The following is a 6279-nucleotide window of genomic DNA, read 5'->3' as shown; positions in this document are numbered from 1 at the left end:
ACTTTTCAAAAATTTGGATTTGTATCAAACTTGGATGAAGTAATACAGATGAATTAGAATATTCAAATTATAAAACCATGGTATCGGGTCTAAATCAGTTTGCATTTTGTAAGAATGTTAGGTATAAGCACAATTAACATAGGTATGGAAATTACATCGATCACATTTTGAAGGATTTGGTGGCCGTGAAACAATTGAGTTATATTATACACCATTATTGTATCTGAATAAAACACATTCAAGAGATTAAAGTCTTGAGCGATAAAAAATAGAGCCATATTGAAGATTCAAAATTGGAGTCTTGGTACAAATTTAACAATACTTGTAACTTGTAATAAGTTTTCGTTTTATGGGTTCTTAACACCTCGCTAGGGCCTAGTTTTTAATGATATTCTCCTTGTCATTAAAAAATGTAATTAAGTTTATGACGAGGGTCATAGAGGTAATATATTATTAGGGTGTATTTTTATCATAATTATCATGTATAATTTGACCAAGATTCCTTTGTAATTATCTATATTCTTCTCTTATATATAGATGAGAAAAAAGCATACAATAGAGTTATTGTACTCTCATAAACAACACCCTGCAAATATATCAATTGTACTTTCACTACTAGAAAACAGGTCAATTTGCGACATCAGTTTTTGTGGCAAAATTGTGGCAAATGGCTCATAGTCACAATTTTCCGACAAACCAATTTTGAGAGAAAAAAAGCCGTGGCAAATCATGTTACTGGCAATTATGCAACAAATTTTGCTTCAAATTTACTACAAATTCTAGTTGTCGCAAAAAATTTGACAAGTTTGCCACAAAAGTTTTATTTACTTTTTCCTACAACTTATTCACAAGTTTGTCATTGATTTATAAAAAATATCTAAAATTATTGATAACATTAATAAAGTAATTAATCCGTAAAGATATTAACTAAGCTAATTAAATTTTAATTGCGACAAAAATGTCACAAAACAATAACGGACTTTACCACAACCTTCCTACAAATATATAAAATATTTGCCACAAACTTCCTACAAATTCTCAAAAAAAATTGCCACAAATTTGACACAAAACTTAAAAAGATTTGCTACAAACTTGCTACAAAACCTTGATAAAATTTGCCACAAACTTTACACAAAAATAGGATAACTGGTGCAACAAAATTGCTACAAATTAAAATTATTTATTTAATGAATTTACAAGCCAAAATTTTGCAGTAAAATATTGCTGAAATATTTAAAAATTCCCAAAAAAGCCTGTTTACAAACTTGGAATAAAAATAACAAGCTTCCGTCATGACCACACGTTCTTTAATACAAAACTAATACATTACAAAACGAAAGTTTTTACTTGTCCGCAAATTTCTTAAACCTTGCGTCTATCCTTGTTTTTTACCTGTCAGTAAATTTTTTAAACATTTCTTCCATCCTATTTTGTCATTCCTCACGTTCGACGTGTTCTTTTCCCCGCTCCAGCTCGCGTTCAAATTTGCCACAAAAACTAATTTATTTATAAATTATGTTATTTACAACCTTCAAATTTGTTTCTTATTGAAAATTTAAAGTGAAAAAGTAATAAATAATGCTCGAAATCGCTCGATGTTCGATCGAAAAATGCTCGATTCGATTTTGGCTCATTTCGGTTTTCGCTCGGTTCGAATTTCAGGCGTTCGGTTCGGTTCGGTTGTAAACGAGCCAAGCAACGAGCAAGCCTTCGCTTGGTTCGACTCGGATCGTGAACAGCCCTAAATCACACTAACCATTAGCTAGTGCACTAACAGCGTCATCCATAATCACTATTAGATAAATACATATAGTGACTTCTTCAGTTATTTTAACAATTCGTTAGTAGCAATTAACATCAGCTCTTCCTTAAGGCTATGCGTAGTGGAGAGGCTACAAATGGGGGCGAATTGTGACATGTGGTGCTCAGTCAGCAAGGAGTGAGAATTTGTTTTTGGGGTGTAATGGTGTATGGACTACAAGTTGAACCCACGGTATCTTTTTTTATTATTTTCTTTTTATAATTAAACTAATTAAATAAAAACCAATTTATTTAAATAATTAAATACAAATGTATTAAAATTAAAAGAAATACAAAAAAATCATAAAACTAAAAAAAATACACACCAATAATAAAAATAAATTATAATAAAAAAACACACCACAACAAAATACATATAAAAATACAAATTAAAAAACTAATCTATTCGTCTTCATCTTCGTCTTCGTCCCCGTCCTCGTCTTCGTCCTCTTCTCCGTCCTCCTCTTCGTCCTCAACAGGACGATTATCCCACACGTGTTGAACCAAATCCGCCTTCAGTTGGTTATGTATATCACTTGATGTGAGCTGGTGAATGTTATACGTTCTTTGGTCTTGGGTTGGTTCAGGGAACTGTTCTGGAACGCTTCCTGGTATATAGTGTTGACATATTGCTTTTCCCTCGTCTTCTAAAATCATATTATGCAATATGATACACGTATACATGGCATCGCTCATTTTTTCCAACGTCCATAAACGACAAGGGTTTTTCACATAATGCCAACGTTTTTTAGAACCCCGAAACACCTCTCGATATCCTTTCTCGCGGACTCTTGCTTCTTCTTAAAATAATCTCTTTTTTCTTCGATAGGGTCTTGAAACGTCTTGACGATGATTAAGTACTTTGGATATATCCCATCTCCCAAATAGTATCCGTGACGATAGAAGGTATCGTTTGCATAAAACGGTAAGACCGGTATGCTACGGCTGATGTAATACACTAACACGGGTGACGCGTTGAGAACGTTATGTCGTTGTTGGACCCGACTGAGCCGAAGTAGGCTGACCAAATCCAGTGGTCGTGTGAACAAATTGCTTGAAGACTAACCGTTGGCACTCCATGGTCACCATGAGTGTATTGACCTCGCCATGCGGTTGGACAGTTGGCCCACTCCCAATGCATGCAATCTATACTCCGGATCATGCCTGGAAAAGAATTTTTGCTTTCGTGTACATCATATATGCGAGTCAGGTTGTTTGAAGTAGGAATCCTCAGATAACGACGAGAGTATAATTATATTATCCCTATACAAATAAATTATTAAAAAATATTTATATTAAAAACAATAGTTAATACAAACAATTTAAATTTTACCAATGCAAAAATTCTCCAACGCATCTCTCGTTGTTTTCTCAGACATCTTTAAATACTCGTCATTGATATCGGTCGTGTTGCCGTATGCGAGGATGCGTAGAGCCGAAGTACACTTTTGGATGGCGAAGAATCCTAAATATCCTCTTGCGTCGGGTTTCTGTTGAAAATACTCATACTCCCGCTCCATATCTCCAACGATGCGCAAAAATAAACGCTTGGACATCCGAAAACGACGTCGAAACATAGCGTCGTTATATGTAGGTGTGTCATTGAAGTAGTCTTCATCAAACGAGCGTTCGCTTGCTTACGATCCCGAAGGATATATGACCGTCTACGTGGTGCCGTAGACGGAACAGAGCTGGACACCATGTTATTGGCGACAGCCCGAACTGCGTTCGTGACCTCTAAATGCTCTTCCGCTACTTGTCGATGAATCTGATGAATTCTTCGACTCTCATTGATTAATTGATCCCAAATCTCGGCAGAATTCGTGGAATCCGGGGAACTCATTGAGTTTGAAGAAGTATGAAAATGATAAAAAATGATTGGTATTTTTATGTTTGGGTTTGTGTATGATATGGTGAAAATGGTTTAATTGGTTTGATATTTATATTAAATTTTTAAAATAATTTTTTTTTATTTAGCCGTTACCCCCCCCCCCCCCAACGGTAACATTATTATTATATTATTATTTTTCAATTCTCGCCGGCGACAATTAAACCCCGCCCCCGCCCCAAATCGCCCGCATATCGCCGGGGAGGCAGTGTTTGCGCCCTTCGTCGCTCCATTTCACCCCTAACCCACGCCCACTACACAAAGCTTAAATGACGAAAGACCAACTAACACCACTTCTCCACAGTGCATACTATTGCACCACATGTACCTTTATCACCCAATACATTCACTTATATTAAGGAAAAAATCAAGCACGAACACACAAGATAATTCAATGAAAACCCACTAGATTGATTTAAAAATATATTACATACACTAAAACCCCAAATTTCTAATCGTGTGCTCACGTAATAAAAACCTTAAACCTTTATATTTATAGCCTAATACATAATTAGGCTAATTACCTTCAAGTACCTAATGTTTGACTAAAACATGGACAATATTTGTCATGACAAAATATACAAAAATACATATGACAGGAATAATATCGACGTTAATAACTTGAACTTCTCAATTAAACTTTCATACGAACAATCTTTATTTACTTGATGATGTTGACTTTAACTTGATTATATTATTAACATTAGACTACAACTTTAAACCTAACAATCTCTCCTTTAAACTAATGTTATTAACATGTATCATTTTCAGACCCTTATCAACAGCATGAATCATTCGACACTCCAATCAAACAGTGATTTTCAATTTTGCAAGCTTAAGTCTCAATTTCAAGACTCAACACCAATCCTTAATTATGCGGACCATACCTTCTTGAAAACTTATCTAACTAGTCAGATAATTGGGAATTAACCAAAGCTAGGTGTTTAGACCACAATTAATTGTCCAAATATGTGTCTTCATGACTCTTCGTGTCCCAACTTCAACCAAATGAAGTACCAACTGACTGGAACTTACACTGCGTTCCCGCGTTAATTTAACGAAAGAAAAGAAAGGAAAGGAAAACTTTCATTTCTTTTCCATTTGTTTTATTTAATTCAATTCTTTTACTTTCCTTTCCATCCTATTCTTTCCACATTGAAGAGAAAACATCTATGCTTTAAAACCTTCTATTTTCTCTCCACTTGTTTTCCTTTCCTTTCTTAAATGAAACTTGGAATACAAGTTTTTATGTTTCCTTTCCTTTTTTTTCATAAAAAACTTAGAAACACCCACCTTTCACTCTTTCCATCCCTTTCTTTTCCTTTCTTTCATTAAGTGGAACTCGGAAACAGAGTGAAGGATAATGGCTAGGTGGAAGCAATGTAGGATAAGGTAAGTAGCTTGAACTTAATGTAAGTTAGTAAGTTGCCATTTGATAATGTAAGTTACATACAATTATGATTATGATGTCATGTAACATTATCAGGTTGACATGGATCACATATTACAATGAGAATGAATTTTGTATTCTTATATATAGCTGCTGTAAAATCATAAACGTTGTTATACACCTGTTTGTTACTCTGTTAGCTAAGATCATTCATAAATTCACCCATATGAGTGTTAATTGACAAAGATATATGAAAACTAGTGCACATCCCATATAATCAGAACCCACAATTTTCACACTAAATAAAAAAATATGCACTAATCTCAACATAATTCAAGACTTTGATTGTCAAAACAATGATTATTGTCCCATGAGTTCAAAGTTAAAACCATGACAAACACACATACACACAAAACAAAATAGAAGCCCTGATATAGAAGCATGGGTACAAAAAAATTACACAGGTGGGAGCTTATCGATTCAAGGTGTGACGGGTCAACGAAGATGACAAGTTTGATAAGAAAGAGTGGGATCTTTGGAGTTTGGCGTCTTCATCTTCGTCTCGCTGAAATTGATGCAAAACGCCTATTCCAATCCAGTTAGCTACCCGATTAATCTTCTCGCAGGATATCATCCAACAGGCGTGATTTGATTCCATAATTTTTCTAATTCCATAATGAATTCAGATTATCCAGATTTGGGGATGAAGGTGAGGAAGAAAACGCCCATCTGATGAGAATCATGAGATGAAAGCCAAAGAATAAATGAAGGTGATCGATTGTGTGAAATTGATAGTTGGGATTGAGAGAAAGAAATGGAAGAAAGAGACGGTGGATTGAAGAGTGAAATGGATAATTGCTTTCCATCCTCTAATCAAACATCCCTATTTTCATTCCTCGTGAATGAGTTATTCCATTCCTTTCTTCATTACCCCATAACAAACACTACCTTAGTCACATAGCCATACTAGAAACGATAAGAATCTTTCTAGCCTTTGTTATTTCATAGAATTTCAAAATTTACCAAATGAATGTTAAAAGTATATCTTTATATTGTAAAATTAAAGAGGAATATATGTTTGTCAACCACCTGGTTTTGAAGATTGAGACCACCCTAAGTATGTGTTAAAAGTTAAAACACTTTATGGGGGTAAAGAGACACTTTGGGACCGGTATGACAATTTATTCTACTCTCAAATGCT

The sequence above is a fragment of the Bidens hawaiensis genome, unplaced genomic scaffold (assembly GCF_021521415.1).
Source record: "Bidens hawaiensis isolate Kalapana, Puna unplaced genomic scaffold, B.hawaiensis_p1.1 tig00036290_1, whole genome shotgun sequence".
NCBI lineage: Eukaryota > Viridiplantae > Streptophyta > Magnoliopsida > Asterales > Asteraceae > Bidens > Bidens hawaiensis.
This window is presented reverse-complemented; position numbering follows the sequence as displayed.